Consider the following 17,420-nt stretch of genomic DNA (forward strand, 5'->3'; position numbering starts at 1 on the left):
TTCTTTAATAATAATCCTAAAAATATTTCACAAATACCAAAATTGAATTGTTATAAAAAGTAGTAATGCATGTAGGCAATATTTAAGTGGATACACCTGTTTTTATAAATTTTTTTTCCTTCTGCTGTTTTGAGTTTTACTGAGTTTATACAGTACTTTCCTGGCTGGTGGAAAGCAGTTTTCTTTCCTTCTAAAATTGAAGTGGAATTAACATTTATATTTTAAAGATAATTTCTAAGTCAAGGTACATTAAGTTTTCATTTTCACTTAGAAAAATGAAAGTCGTCAAGTCACTCAGATCCAGTACATAGCTTGGCCTGACCACGGAGTTCCCGATGATTCAAGTGACTTCTTGGATTTTGTTTGTCATGTCCGAAATAAAAGGGCTGGCAAGGAAGAACCTATTGTTGTTCATTGCAGGTATTCTGTTCTTGTCTTTTATGAATGAGTAACTGACTCAGGATGCCATGCTTAAAACAGAATCTGTATTTTATTTTGCTCGTATGCTGTACTTCTCATTACAATAGTTGGTGAGGACTTAAAATCTCAGCTTAAAGGTAAAGACAAGGTACGTTCCAATATATGATTAGCAAAAACTCAGATAAAAGACTTACTGTGCCAATTCTTAGAGGTATATCCTTCCTATGTTTAAACATCTCTGAAATCGCAATGGGTCCTGTAATTCATAGTAACTGAGATTTGCTGGAAGTACAATATTGCTGCTATAACAAAATGCCTGAGCCTAGGCATTTACACCATCAGGGATTTATTGCTGAGAATTGTGAGGCTGTAAGTCTAGTTTAGGTGGTGCAGCTCTGTCTGCTTCCAAGATGGTACCTTGTTACATCCCCCCAGAGAAGACAGATGCTGTGTTCCTAGACAGCAGAAAGGGTGTCCTAATCTCATCCACGAGGACTAACCTGGTGACTTACTCATCTTGTACGTGTCCATGTCTTCATTAGCAATCAGGATTCCATATTTGAATGCGGCAGACGGGAGGAGGGCAGGTTCAGACCATAACATAGGGATTAAGTAACAGTCTGAGATTTACATTCCTTTCCTCCCAACAGGGTACTCGTTGCTTATCTGAGGCCCCTCTTAGGTTATTTACTTGGTACTCATTCATTCCTTCTTTAGGGCCAAGCTACTGATGTGAGCTGAGGGAAATGTTTATTTCACTACAGATTCGTGCACCCAGACAAGCATTCTAAGTGCAAGCACATACAATGTGCTAAAAAAAAAAAAAAACAATTCGAATTTTTGTGTAAAAGGTGAGCAAGTGGAGACATGCACATATGAAAACGAGTTGCTCCACAGAGAAATACCACTGCCCATGGAAGAGAGGGAGAAAGAGAGAACATGCAAGAGCCCTGGTTGTTGGCCTCTTAAGTAGTAAGTAAGGAGGGTGCCTCTCCAAGCATGAAACAACCTGGGAATTACATGGCACCTCTACAAGTTCCACTGGTAGAAAACAGTATCCATGTTTTCAGGTCATGATCCACCCACAAACACACGCACTGTTTAGGTCCCAGATAGAACAAGATGCCATCCTAGAAAAGGGAACATTTCGATGGACAAATGGCCATCGGTTCAGCAGACCTAAACTACCTACCTGCCTACCCCACTGCCAAATGTCCTTATAGACTGTGCAGGGGAACAGAGGCAGATACCATTCCTTCCTTTCAGCCCCACATGCCTTTCTGCCTTCAAAGGGCCAAATGCAGTGACTGCCCCTGACTCAGGGTAAAGGGGAGAGTCTGTCCTTGTTATGACCGTCTTTGTGAAGTGGTTCATTGAGAATGTATTGAGATATCTCTTAGCCTTAAAATTTCTAACATTTTAAGAGGAAATCTGAAAGCTTCAAAACATATTGTAGACAAAATATTTGAGATAACAAAGTGGCAAAAATTCTTGAAACATATTTGCTCATTTCATATCTTAAGTGTCCCGTAGCTTCTACATTCATGTTCACAAATTACACTGAGTTCAAGACTCTCCCAGTGCTAAAATTAATGCAAATTAAATTTTGTTTTAAAAACTAACTTAATAGTATAAGATATTTTTTATTTCTTATGCATTTGTGAATGATTTAGTATTACAATTCTATTACTTTGCATGTAATAAGCAACATTAAAGTGAAATTGTTCTTTTCCTGCACAAAAGTTGCAAGAAGTTGAACAGAATAGTATCACCAAGACCTTGCTCACGTTTGTCTCTTCAGTGCTGGAATTGGAAGAACGGGAGTTCTTATCACTATGGAAACAGCCATGTGTCTCATTGAATGCAATCAGCCAGTTTATCCATTAGACATTGTGAGAACAATGAGAGATCAACGAGCCATGATGATCCAAACACCTGTAAGTGCTTTGTTTTACGTCCATGTGTGTCCTGAATGACCACTTATGTTCTAAATCCTATTTTTATCTTTTTAATTCCTTCCCAGGAGCTTTTAACCCGTAGCACAGAGGCCAGCAAACTGGTGCCCACCAACCAAATCTGGCCTGCCACTGTCTTTGCAAATAAAGTTATAGTGGAACACAGACATGTTTATTTGTTTATGTATTACATTCACACCATAATAGCAGACTGTGATAGGTAATAATCAGAGTATAACAAAATGTAATCTGCAGGTATAAGAGTGACACTCAGGGAATTGGTCATGGTGGATAGCCTTTGTTTATACTCCTGAAAAATAGTAGGTATTTTGATTTTTTTTTTGTTTGATTTTTTCCTGTTGTTTATTATTCCTACTCTATTTAGTGATTTCAATACCTAAGCAAGTGTTAAACAAGTGGGAAAACTTAATATGTAAAAATTTTAATAGTCATAATCCATCCCATCATAAAAATTTGTAACAAATAGCATATGCCCTGTAATTTCTACACTATTTAGTGTCCAACCTTTCACAGAGAAAGGTTTTTTAGCATGCAAATTGCCTAGCACATTATATCTTGAGTCAAACAGGTAAAGAGGAACTTGCCTATTACTTAGGCAAGTGGAATGCTGAAAATGATAGCCTCCCTGCACTGGGGAATCCTGACAAACCTGCTTTCAGAAATGAAGCAGCTCTGTGGAATTGCCTTTCTTTTTACGTAAGGACTTGAATTGCAACAAAAAAAGCAACAGACACTAGAAATTAAGGATTTACTTACTTATTAAATTCTCCACTGATTTATAATTATGTTCCAGAAGTGTATGTATGTGAAGAGAGAGATGAACAGATGTTAAGCATCCTAGTGGATATGAAGTGATATCTCACTATGGTTTGATTTACATTTCTCCAATAACTGATGATATCTAACATATTGTTATGTGATAAATGGCCATTTGCTTGTATATCTCCTTTGGACTTCTGTCTCTTCGAGTCTCTTGCCTGTTTTTTTTTTTAAAGATTTATTCATTTTGTTACAGCCAGATATACACAGAGGAGGAGAGACAGAGAGGAAGATCTTCCGTCCGATGATTCACTCCCCAAGTGAGCTGTAACGGGCCGGTGCGCGCCGATCTGAAGCCGGGAACCTGGAACCTCTTCCAGGTCTCCCACGCGGGTGCAGGGTCCCAAAGCTTTGGGCCGTCCTCGACTGCTTTCCCAGGCCACAAGCAGGGAGCTGGATGGGAAGTGGAGCCGCCGGGATTAGAACCGGCACCCATATGGGATCCCGGGGCTTTCAAGGCGAGGACTTTAGCCGCTAGGCCACGCCGCCGGGCCCTCTCTTGCCTGTTTTTAAATTGGGTTGTCATTTAAGACTTTTTTAATTTTTATTTTACAGTCTCTTCCCAGATCTGTGATTTACAAGTGTTTTCTTCCTGTCTGATCTCTCACCATATTAACTGTCAAAATATTAATGATGTGTGCTTCCCTTTCTGAAAAAATTTTGTTTAAAACTTACTTTGTAAAGTGAAAAGATTTCACATATTTCACAGTATAAAGGAGAGGCTAATGATCTTTCCTACCCCACCCCCTCTGCCCACGTTATTCCTTATTTTTTTTAAATTATATTTTGGCAATCTTTACATTGTTGATTAGGGTAAAAAGTTACAAGGGCTAAAGGGAATATTGAGGAGAAGCCCCACCCAGTCTCCCACCCACCCCAGATCCCGGATGTAGGGCATGCTCCGGGATCCTTGCTCACGTGGTCCCGGTAGTTCACAAGTTATGCATTGCTGCCAATCTTGCCACTCCAGACACGATGAGGCTGTTGAATAATCTACTGATTGACATAGTCCATCATAGAGTCTCCCTTTGTCCAGTGTTTCGCTGCCAACATATAGCTGTGGTGGTTGACTGACCTGTTCTATCTTCCGTCTTTTCTTGGTTAAAGTTCTAAGTCTGCCATTTCGGTTGAGGGGATCCTCAAAGAAACTTTGAGGTGTTCCCAGACCAGAATCCTATATATGCTAGCAAGTACAGGACCTGGCACAGTCCGTCTCCCCGTTCAGCTGGTGGTTGCAATTGCTGGGTTGGTTCTGTCTTGAGCCTCGACTTCCACATTCCTTATTTTTTTTAAAACTTGTAAAATGGCATACTTTGATTTCACTTCGCAGTCACAGGCTTATCATTCCATTGAGTAGACTTTTCAAAAGGTAGCAAGTATTTAAAAAAAAACTGTTCCACAGTAACGTAGACAGACTAATCTGTGATTAAATTACTATATGTCAATATATACATTACATATTTTTTACTTTATGTATTATAGATCAGAGAAAACATCTTTGTCTTTTGGGGACTAGCTTATCTCATTAAACTTAATGGTTTCCAGTTGTACCCATTTTGTTGCATTTTGTTCTTTTTTGTGGCTGAGTAGATTTCATAGTTTACACACATTAAATTTTCTTTATCCAGTCATCAGTTGATAGACATCTGGGTTGATTCTGGTTCTTAATTACTGTTAATTGAGTTACAGTGAGCAAGGAGTACAGCTAACTCAATCTTGCTTTCATTTGTTTTGATAAATGCCCAGAGTAATGGGATGGTTAGGACGTAGGGTAAGTCTGTTTTCAGATCTCTGAGTCCCCTTTGAATGGTTCTACTAGTTCCCACCAAGAGTGGATTATGGTACCTTTTCATCATCTCATCCCCGCCAGCACTTACTGTTTTCTTGATTTTCAGATGATAGCCATTCTGACTGGGGCGAGGTGGTTTTTATTTGCATTTTCATGGTGGCTAAAGATCTTGAAGGGTTTTTTTTTTTTTTTTTTGCAGTTGTTTATTGGCCATTTGTGTTTCATTCTTTGAAAATTGCCTGTTTATGTCTTTTGCCCATTATGTAATTGAATTATTTTGTTGTTCTTAAGTTTGTTGAGCTCTTTATAGTTGTGTAATTTGCAAATTATTTTCTCACACTCTGTTGGTTGTTTCTTCATTTTGTTGAGTGTTTCCTTTGTAGCACAGAAGTCTCTTGGCTTAATACAATCCTGTATGTTTATCTTTGGTTTAACTACCTATGCTTCTAAGGTCTTTTCCAAGAAATCTTTAACTATGCTTGTGTCCTGCAGAGTTTCCCCAATGTTTTCCTCTAGTAATTTCATGTTATCAGGTCATAGATTTAGTTCCTTGATCCATTGTGATTTTGTATAAGCTATATGGTAGGGGTTTTGTTTTGTACTTCTACACACATAGATCTCAATTTTCTCAGCACCATTTGTTGAAGAAACTGCCCTTTTCTGGGATTGATGTCCATTCTTTTGTCAAAAATTAGTTAGCTGTAGACGTTTTAAGTTTATTTCTGGGATTTCTATTCTTTTCCATTGATTAGAAGTTATGCTTTGAAAAAAAATAGAAATAAAGAAGAAATTAGCAAAAAAAAGAAAACCATAAAAAACTAAAAGAAATAAAAAAACAATTAAAAAACCAAAAAACAAATGAAACAAAAAAATTTAAAAAAGCAAAGAAAGAATAACAAAACAAGAAAAAAAGAAAAAAGAAAGAAGTTATGTTTTGTATCGCTACTAGTCCGTTAAAATAAACTTCCCTCATAGCACATCTGGAAATCTGGTATTGTGATGCCTCCAGCTTTTTGTTGTTGTTGTGCTGTTTTGTTTCAATTGTTTTGGAATGTTGGATCTCCTAGGTTTGCATATGAATTATAGCATCATCTTTTCTAGATCTGAGAAGAGTGTGGTAGGTGTTTTGATTGGAGTCACATTGAATCTGTAAATTGCTTTCAGTATAGTGGACATTTTGATTATATTAATTTTGCCAGTCCACATATATGACAGTGTGTGTGTGTGTGTGTGTGTGTGTGTGTGTTGGTGTTATCTTCTATTTTTTTCTTTAATGTTTTAGAATTTTTAACATAGATACATCTTGGTTAAATTTATTCCAAAGTATTTAGGCTTTTTTGCAGCTGTTAGTGGGACTGATTTTACCAGTTCTTTCTCAGCCACAGAATTGTTTATAAAAGCTGTTGCTTTTTGTGTATTAATCTTGTATCTTACAACTTTACCAAACTCTTATGAGTTCCAGTATTCTCTTAGCAGAGGCTTTTGGTTTCCCATGCAGACAATCATGTCATCTGCAAACAGCAATAATTTGACTTCTGCCTTTCCATCTTCTGTCCCTTTAATTTTGTTATCTTGCCTAATGGCTTTAGCTAAAACTTCCACTACCATATGGAATAGCAGTGGTTAAAATGTGCATCCTTGTCTGGTTCTGGATCATAGTGGAAATGCTTCCAACTTTTCCCCATTTAATATGATGCTGGCTGTGGGTTTTTCATTTATATCCTTAATTGTATTGAGGAATGTACCTTCTTTACCTGCTTTGCCTAAGGTTTTTTTTTTTTTTTCATTATTTTATCATTATCATGAAAGGATGCTGTGTTTGCCAAATGCTTCTTCTACATCCATAGAGATAATCATGATTTTTATTCTTCAGCTTGTTAAAATGATGTATCACAGTTACTGATTTGTATTACATTGAACAAGGGATAAATCCCATTTGATGAAGGTGAATGATCTTTCTAATGTTTTATTGAATTCAGTTAACTAGTATCTTGTTGAGGATTTTTGCATCTGTTTATTGAGGATATTGGTCTATAGTTCTCTTTCTTTGTTGTATCTTTATGGTTTTGAAATTAAGGTGATCCTGACTTCATGAGGATTTCCCTACTTTCCTTAGTTTGAAATAGTTTGAGAAGAATTGGAAAGTTTGGTTGAGTTCAATAGTGCCATCTAGTCCTACACTTTTCTTTCTTTTGAAGGTCTTTATTACTAATTCAATCTCCATGTTAGTATTGGTCTATTTAGGTTTTCTGTCATTATACTCGATTTAGGTAGATTCTATGTGTCCATTCCTTCTAGATTTTCCAATTTGTTGGCATTTGGTTGTTTGTACAGTTAGTTTTCTATAGATACCATTAGGTCCATTTATGGGGTTTTTTTTTGTATAGCTGATCTGCCCATTGATGAAAGTGGAGTGTTAAAGTCCCCCATTATTTGTATCTCCTTGCTTTTTAAAATTATGCACACGTTTATCTGTCTTACATTTGTTTTTTTTACTTGACAGAATATCCTGGAATCATTCTATAGTGGTCTGTAGACCTCTTGTTTGGTTTTTATTTGTTTGTTTTGACCAGCTAGCAGTATTTTGTTATTTGGATGAATCAGCATATGTTTCGGTTTCTCTTTCCAACTTATCTTTTAGGTATTTTCCTATAAGAGGGATTACTAGGTCAACAAATAAATGTGATTTTGCTAGAAGCTGCCCAGTTCTTCTTAGGGGTTGCAGGGTTTTACCATCCCTACCAGCAGTGTGTCAGTACATTTTTATCAACAAAATGTTATCATTGTTTTACTTTTTGTCAGTATGTTAGGTGAAAATGGTATGCCTATGCTGTTTGACTTTGCATTTCTTTTGTAAGTAAGCGTAATGAGATTGGGTTTTTTTTTCTTGTACACTGATTTTTCTGATCAATTCTGTTTTATATACTTTTATTTTTCAGAGTCAGTACAGATTTGTGTGTGAAGCTATTTTGAAAGTTTATGAAGAAGGCTTTATTAAACCCTTAACATCAACAAATAAATGAGAAAGCAAAAGATTTGGAATATGTGTTGGAAAACTGCTTTTCATTATATTCACTGTGCCATAATACTGCTCACAGGAAATGGCATCTAACAAAAGAAAAAAATGAAGAACTCAAAAAAACTTTTGAAAACTTGAGCACTGTTGCACTTTATGTTTTAAAAAAAAGTCACTCTTTCAAAATCTGTAACTCATGTGTTTGAAGACTATTTCATGCTTTGCTCCGAACAAAAAGTGAATAACTGAGTAAGTTCAGGGTAATGTATGAAATTCTGTGGTGGTGCCATGCAGTCCCTTTCTGGTAGAATTGCCAAACAAGGCTCTGAATTCTCATCATCTCTGCTATACGTCTGTATCTTGAAAGCAAAAAGAAGCAAACGTCAGGAGTCAGCTCTGGTCTTTTCCAGCAGTTCATGTACTTAACACTGATAACCAGATTTTATTTTTTGAATTTTAGCAATATCATTCTCAATATTAGCCAGTACACTGCCTATGGATGCAGCACATCTTTCCCTACACGTCCCCTGTAGAGACCTGCTGTTCAGAAGAAGAAAGGCGGAATTTGCTGTTCCCAGGAAATGCTGCATATTGTCCATTTACCAGCATCTTCTAGAAAGTATAAATATGAATCTACAAATTTTCTTGGATTTAATAATGTAACCTATATTTATCATAAGGTTGGCTTATTCCAAATCATGTGACTTCACATACTTGATGTAAAGGAATGCATGCATTGTGTCTTAACCCCGTAAGTGCCTTGAGACATCTTTGTATGTCTAATGAAAAGGCACTCATTTGACCCTACTAGGAGGTATGTGTGTATATTGTACATTCTTACATTTTTATGCATTTTGAATGAGTTAACATTTTTAAAAACAGCTTCTTGTATTGAGAGTTATGCAGTCAAAGAAGAGTAAGGAAATTCTTCTTAGTACTTGTATTTTGCTATAAGAAGCAAAGATAATTTGTGCTACTGAGTGTGTGCTCTGCTGCTATGGAATGATTCAGAATCTGCACATTCCGTCACTGAGGGACAGGGATTACAGTTTATCAGCTCAGCTTAAAAAGATGCTTTATTCAGATGCCATATTTATTTTACTCCCAACTTTACGAATGATGTCTGACCTACAAAGTAGGGTTAAACTTAGTAATACCCTGAGCCAAAGTTAGGGAACGATTAGTTCATTGTGATTCATTCCCATCTATAATGAAATGGTTAATCTGCAATTGATGTCAGTGCTGTCAACATTCTTTACACTGTTTGGGATTCTCTTAAGTGAGGAATAAAATAGCTGAATAATTTATAATGTTCATCCCTAATAACTAAAATTAAGATTTTCTTGTCCTGTATACCTGCCAGATTGTAAGCATGTTGAGAAAGCGACTTGGATGATCCAGTGTGATCAGGACCTGCTGAACAAGGATCTGATCCCATCAACAATGTGTATATTTTCCTCTTCAGGCTTTTTTGTTTTTAAGTCGACAGAGAACTTTTACATGGCCCAGTTTAACCTAAGCGAAAATCTGGTCACCTTGTCAAAGTTGCTTACACAGTCACTTTACATGGGTTGTGTTTAAAATTGATTGATTTTTTTAATGGTCTCTGAATGGTTCTGTATAGTCTTGATAAAGTTTAGAATGAAATGGTAGATCTTTTGGAATGGTTTTTAGTATAAGGGGAAAATGTACATTTACAAATCTTCATTGTAATCTAAATGACATCATTTCATATGACCAAAATCCATAAGGGAAAATTTCAGGAAGTTAAGCTCCTAAACATTAACAGCCACAATACCAAATAAATTATTATATTAAAATATTTTGTATTTTAAAAGAAAGATGGAAATATAATTCCATTATTTCCTTTTATCTATTTCATAATCAACTCAATATAAGATAGTAAATTAAATGTAGTCTTATTTGAACATTCCATTCTCTACCAACAGATAAATGTAATTTAGGTTGCTATAAACTGACACATTGAAAAGCGAAAAAGTAAAATTCTGTTGAGGCCTATATATTAAATAATAACTGTTTGGGCAGTTTTTTATCTGATTAAATGTCCATAACAGAATGGAAACTATGACAGCTATAGGTAAAAAGATGATGGTGATGTAATTGTAAACAGATGGCCTAAGTGGCAAGTTCTCCAGGGCTTTGTTTCCCATGCTAAAGTAGCTCAAATTGCTGGCAATGAGCACTGCTACCTTAATGCTTGTCTTTCAATGATAATGTATTAGAAGTGTAGACATATGTTTAAATGTCGCCAATGTGGATTTTTAATCTCAGAGCCACTTCTTTATGAGTATTCTTGTGTATAGAAAAGATTCTTTTTTAGAAGTATTATTATTAGGATCTTAAATTTAAGGTATCCTTCACAACTGCTTAAGCTAAATATGCTACATACATGTTTCACTATTTCCCCAACAGAGAAGACTATCTATTACAGTTTAGAGAGTTTTTGCTTTGTTTTGTTTTTTGCCTGCTTACCAATTTAAATGGTTTTCATATACAAAGTACTTTTCAACTCCATTCTTACAAATGTGCTGTTGTGTAATTGAATTCCAAAATTGTTAGGCTACTCACCTGATCCACTAGCTGTCCCTACCCATCTCCAGCCCTGTGGCCCCACCCCTACCCCATCCCACTGAGGAAATTAGTGTTGACTTTAGTGGAAATCAGTTATCAGTTAATCAAGGAGCTTTAGCCAATTAAATGTTTAGGGCATCCTTTCCTCTGATTTAGGAGGGGTTCTTTGCGTTTTCATTCAAGTTGTTGGAGCATTGGATTTCTGGCAGCCCTGTATGGATAGGATGAGGGATAATTTGGATTAGACTTTACATTCACAAGAAAACTTGTTGTGCTTGTTCAACCAGTGCACCCATTCAAACAGAAGCCGATTAAACAGGCTACAAAAGAACTTCTTTTATCTGAGCTGCTAGGACAATGTTGGGGAAGGGAAGTTGATGATTTGGATTAAGAGTGAAAAGAACATTTATTGTTATGTGAAAGCGGACTTCAAAAGTTAAAAGGTGTGTAGAACCACTAAGGAAGTTGCTTGAAGGTTTCAACTAATACCTAATATTTTAGTGCATTTACTTACGTGTGTAGTCACAAAAGCAGGTGTCCACAGAGCAAAAGGATTTAGCAGTCTGGTCTTCTACCATCTAGGATTTTGTTCATTCTCAGTATGATATTCTTTGCATTAGACTAGACCTTCAGCAAATTGTAACCTAGTTACTATCGTAAGTTTTTGTGAATTTGAGTCTCTTTCAGCTTGAGAAGCATACTTCAGCAGTGTTGTCACTTCATAACTATGACAACCTTACGTTAGAAATAAGTAGGCTTCAAAAGTGGTCCCAATTAGGACCCTGATTCGGTTTCCTAGTTAAGTTTGTCCAGTGAACCATAATTTTCTGCAGTGTATTTAGGCTGACGCACATACAGTATGAAAACATTCTGGACTGCAATTAGGAGACTAGGTTTTACAAGCATTAAAACAGAGATTATGTATCCAATGTAACCTGAAATAATCTCTGTTCATAATGTGAACATGTAACAGAATTAAAACATTACTTGTTTTATAATAATAGGAGGGGAGAAGGAAACCTGAATTTATAACGATGTGCTATTTAATATCTGTATTTTGAGTAAAGTATTCTGATGGTAAAGTTGCCAAAGTGATTTTGAATTCACTAAAGATATTTATACCATAATAATGTGAGGAATGTTTACAGGCTCTTTTCTTTTTTCATAATTATTTTGTAGTACAGGTGAATTTGCGTTGAAGTCACTTAAATACTTTATGGTGAATATGTATTGAAATAAATTTCTCAATAAGATGATAAGCTGTAGATAAACAAGGACACTGCCTGCTTTTACGTAAGCTACTGCATCAACAAAGTATTTTGTCGTGATGTTGCTTACTGCCCACATTGGCTTCAACACAGTTTCTAGAACCATTTTTAGGTAGTGCTTCCTCCAAATGAAACAGCTATGTTGCTTAAATCCAACTTGGGTTCTTATCTGAATGATTGATCCGGTGGCAAAGACTTTGTGGTGTCTTAATCACAGTTCACATTGCAGCACCTGTTTTATAAAATTATCAGAGAATTGTATACATGCAAAGAAATTTACGTAATCCTAAAACACTTGTGAAGGCTAATTGCTATGAGATAATTTGAACAATTTTAGCAAAAAAAAAAAAAAAAGAGATTAACCCCTGAATTATGTGGTTTTGGTCTGCAACTGTTAGGAACACGGTATTTCATTGTATGTAGACTTCTTTTTTTCTGAGCAGCAGTTGCTACATAATGAGCCTTTGTCAAAGACAAAAATCGATGCCTGTTTCTGCCATGATTAGACATTTATTTGCACAGTCTTGATTCATTTGTGCTTGGTAGATACCCAAAAGTTGTTTCTGTCTCCATGTATGAATTTGTTGCTGTTATTTCTATGTATTTCTGCTGCAGTGCACAGTCTGTGTTTTGTACTCATGATTGTCTTGACTTTGGTAATCCAAACTAAATGGAAAGATAGAAGTGATAGCTGCTGAGGGGTGGTCATCAGGATGGCCTAGATGTGGTTTGGCTTATCAATAAGTGAGCTAAGTCTGTCCTTATTTCCAAAATTAAAGGTATTGAGTATTGAAAACTAAAGACTACAGTTTTGAGGAAGGTGTTCAAACACTTAACTTCCTGAAACCTTTTTTTTTAAGATTTCAGCTACAATATTGAAAATATTTGAAAGCCTTGTTAAGTTCATTAATATTTTCAGTTAAATGCTGTAGAATTTTTGCTGAGTATTGTGTAGATAATATAGCAAATATTTTTCTACGGACAAAAAGTAGAAACTGTTAACTTTCATTCTTTAAAAGGGATAAAATGATATTTGTGCGTCTTTCATGCTGTAAAGAAATTGAATGTATCTTGCGAATTATGACTTGAGTCACAAGGATAGTTCTTAAAATCTGGAGAGGATCGAAGAAAGAAAAGGAAGATGAGTGTGCTTCCTTTCACAAAAGGCAGTGTTAGGAGACAAGTCATTTTCATGGTAAGCAAGAGCGGTCATTATCAAAGATGCATATTTCAAAAAGGAGGTGCATTCTTTGTCATTTTGATTTTGTTTTAGCTCTAACTGAAACTTTCCAGAAGCTTTGCACACACTGTTTTTAAGCATAAAATAACTGTATTTTAGCTGCCTGCCATGTGGAAGGGTGTTTGTGTGTGCAGATCAACACACAATTGCATGTGTTTACCGTGGAGGAAAGTCCCCAGGCTGTGTCACTATGGCAGCTCCGAGGGAGGACGTGGCTGTGAGGATGACTTTGGTGAAGCCAGAAAATTGTGCCTACGATTCACTGCAGTAATTCTGTGTGGAAGCCCCGACCCCAATAAATGGTTTTGCCTTTCTCTCATCAGTGCCCTGAACACGTAAGACCTTTGGACCCATCTCTAACTTGTAACAGTGGAGCTATTTATATGCTTTAGGATTCAGTAATTCACCTGGTTGGTGGGGTAGGGAAAAGTTATTGTTAAACAACTTCTGTAGGCATGATTAATTTCTTGGACAACTTCTTTTGAAAGTTTTATTTATTATTTATCACTCATGCTTGAATTGAAGCAGACTTCCATTGATTCCCACTTCCAACCCCCCACCTTTTTACAGGTCACTGATTTCACTCTTTGGAAAATAAAGATCCTGAGAACTATAAGGTGATAGCCTCCACTTCACTAAAGATGTTAAAGGATTAGTGTCAAGTGCCATCCACCTTAGGAGTATGCAAAATTTGGCAAATTTTATTTGTACTAACCTTACATTAAGTGCCATGTTGCCAAATAAAATTATTTCTGGCAAGCTATCTGGAGATAGCCCTGTGCAACTCTGAGATCCATAGTTGATAATTTGTGATTTCCCATGTCCACTGCAGTCACGGTTGAGCTCAATTTACCTTTTATTTAAAGAAGCTTTTTTGTTTTGTTTTGTTTTCTTACAGTTTCTACTCTAAAATGTAGTGTTCCAGCATTAGTTGCCTTTCTGGGCAAAAATATTTCAGCCTAGTTTAGGGATTCTCTGATGCACCCATCTTTTCCCATCCTTCAGTGAGTTGGCAAGATGTTTTCATTCTTGTATTCTGTAGAGTGGGTCAAATTTCAATGGTAAAATTAATTTCTTGAATTTCAAATAGTAGCACTTTATTTCATGCTTACTACTGACCTAATTTATACAGTTATAAATAGAATCTATCTTAGGAGTTTTGTAAATATGGGGGTGGGGAGGGACGGATTAGTACTAGAGATCATTAGGTTGGTCCTGGGTTTGAATGCTTTACAATGATCTCTTGATAGCTTATTTGATATTTAAGAGATGACTTCTATGATCTTAGCCTTGCCACTTTTATGTAATTTATATAGTACACAAAGGCTACCCAGTTGGCTGTGCACCTGGACCCGGAGTTGTCCCAGCTAGTTTTTAAACCGAGCTTGATTTACACTCATCATTTCCACTTTGCAGCTTTTGTACATCACATGAATACTCGGAAACCCAGTTTTCAGTGTCGTACCTGGGGGTGAGTACATATTGCACCACAATAAAGTAAGGGGGCAGAAGTCTTGACATTTTTTGTATACATGTCAAAGGCAGGGTTTTAGAAGCTGAAACAGTTTACATTCAGCTGTTTGCCATTTCTGCCAGTAGAATCTGAAAACTGTCCAGCCCCAGGTTGTGCAGCACCAGGACCTTGATGAGTCATCATCTATGTTGTGGACTTTTCAAATAAAAAAAAGCTAGTCTTTATTTTCTACAGTGTAGGCTTCATTTTAGGACTAATAGTTTATACTCATCAATGATATTTTTAAGCAGTAATCTTAAAATTATTTCTATGTAGAGGATGTTTTAATTTGGGATTTTTTTAAAAGGTGCTATATGTAAATACAAAGGGGGCAAGTCAAAAGTCTAGTTTTTTTCCTACTTAAAAGATAATTTTTCATTTCTGTCACCATTGATTGTTTGATTCTACTTCACCTAGTGGCAAAATGGAATTAACTAGCCCTTTAATTGTTTTCGGCAAACTTTCCCCCCTATTTCATGAAACTCTTTTCCCATATGGTTTCTTCTCATACATAAGAGACAAGCTAAGGAGTCATTTAAAGTGTGTAAGCTTGAATTTAGTGAACACTGGATAGTCTGAAAATTGTCCTGTGTGTGTGGTGGACACAGCGCGAAAGGCCTGTGCACATCTTCATCTCAGCAAAAACTTAAGACTCCTACCATTAATTGGAGTTTAAAGTAGCTACAAATACTAACGACAAATGGATTAAAAATGCCAATTGCATCAAAACTGTTGTAGTCTAAAGAGCAGTTCGTATTATGTGAAATGGTGATACATGTATTTTGTTGGCCATATTTCATTTTGATTGAAAACTAGTGTTCAGGTACAAACGTGAAAACAACTCTAGCTGTGACTCTTCATGTTCAGTTGCAAAATAAAAATGTGCTTTAGTAACCTCAAATATAAGACTTTTGCATATTATTTTATGGGACTATTTTATTGTTGGATTTTCTCACATTTACGTTTGGGAATGGGTGATCAATTAGAAGGAATCAGAGAAAGCTAAGCAAGGAATTTATTTCTAGAATTTAGGGCTCACATATTGGCTATAACTGAGGAAGAGAAAGTGAGCAGGGAACTAACAGACTGAGGTGAAAGCAGCCTTAAAGACAACACTGCTCACCTCCTCCCCGTCCCAGCGCCAGCCCCTGCATGATGGGAAGCAAAAGGACCTCTCTGGTACGGCCTGAAAGCTGGCCTCACAGCGTCCCCAAGTACATCCACGTGTGCCATTTTTCAGCTGAAAGAATGACTTTGTGGAAAAGCAAAAAAGCGAACATAAAGATCTGTGGTGATGCCATGCCCGAGCTCTTAGGCACATGGTAAGGATTCCAGCAGCATGAGGGAGGTCCAGGAGGAGTTGTTATGGCCTCGTCCCATGCCCCACTCCCGCAGAAACTCCTGTCAAGCCAACAACTCCTGACTCTTGTATTTTCTCCTGTGTCTGTGCATACATGGCACAATTGATCGATGCCAGCAGATATGACACAGTCTACAATTGCTTTGGCACCTTGGAAGATTTTCTTATCCATTTATTCAGGCCTAGTTCATTTTTTTTCATCACTGTGCACATGGAGGTACCATGATTTATTGGTGGACATGTGGATGTGCAATTAGTGATGTACAAGCAGTGCTGCAATGAGAATTCTTACGCAGATATTTTCATTACTCATTGCCAGTATATGCACAGGATATGTTTCCTAACAGTAGGATTGTTAGGTCATAGGGCACCTGCATTTTCAGGTGGGAAAAAAAATGTCATTCATGTTCTTGGAGGAAATTAATTTATGCTTCAAAGCATGGGAGAATGTCTTTTCCCATGTATTTAGGAAAACTTTATAAGCTTAATTTCTTTACCTTATAGATGAAATATTTCATTTAGCCTCTCTAAGATTAATAATTTTTCATAACTTTCTTGAGTACTTGTGAGTTTTTTTCCCTGTGGAGTCCTGCTTTTTTTTTTTAACTTATTTGTAGTAAAAAGGCAACTCTACAGAGAAAAGGAGAGAAAGATAGATCTTCTATCCGCTGATTCATTCCCCAAATGGCTGTGACAGCCAGAACCTAGCCAAACTGGAGCCAGAACTTTCTTCTTGGTCTCCCACATGGGTGCTGGCTCCCAATGCTTTGGGCCGTCCTCTACCGCTTTCCCAGACCACAAGCAGGGAGGCAGGTCAGAAGTGGGGCAGCTAGACACAAACCAGCAGGGATCCTGGCGCTTGAAGGTGGAGGATTAACCTTGAGCCATTGAGCCTGCCCCTAAAGTGTTTAGCATTTTACTATGACACTGGTAGTCTAGCAATTCACTTGTCAGCCATATTGGTTTCAGAAGCATCCTTTGTGTTGACTTCGTCACTTCTGTCTTGGGAGGCACAAACATATCCATCTTTGTAATGACTTTGAAGTTTAGGACATCCCTGTGGAGGCTTTAATTCCTCCTCACATCCCAGCCTTGACCACGCCATCTCAGTGCACCACTCGTAGACTGGCAGTCTGCTTTGCACCCTTCCCCTTGGCTCTGCTCACTGCTGCAAAGTAGGCCAGGGCTTTTGCAGTTCCATTGGTTAAACCACACCTGCTAAAATCACTTACACCCCTGTGCTTCCAAACATACAAATGTACTTATCTTTATTAATCTATTATTTAATATATTGCACAAGCCAATGAAATGAGAATGTAAACAGCAAATCTCAGTTTTTGAGAAACCCTTCAAAAGGTAAGTCATCAAAGAACTGACAATGTTTTTTTTTTTTTAAGATTTATTTTATTTTTATTACAAAGTCAGAT

General features: G+C 36.8%; 1 long non-coding RNA gene across 1 annotated transcript; it reads left to right on the forward strand.

The window, feature by feature from the left end:
• The first annotated feature begins 246 nt into the window (after positions 1–246).
• Positions 247–10,970, forward strand: LOC131479148 (uncharacterized). Its single transcript, XR_009244743.1, has 3 exons — positions 247–420; positions 2,222–2,357; positions 7,944–10,970. It is a non-coding gene; the product is annotated as an uncharacterized LOC131479148 (long non-coding RNA).
• The last annotated feature ends 6,450 nt before the right edge of the window (positions 10,971–17,420 follow it).

This window comes from Ochotona princeps, unplaced genomic scaffold, assembly GCF_030435755.1.
Source record: "Ochotona princeps isolate mOchPri1 unplaced genomic scaffold, mOchPri1.hap1 HAP1_SCAFFOLD_5327, whole genome shotgun sequence".
NCBI classification, from domain to species: Eukaryota; Metazoa; Chordata; class Mammalia; order Lagomorpha; family Ochotonidae; genus Ochotona; species Ochotona princeps.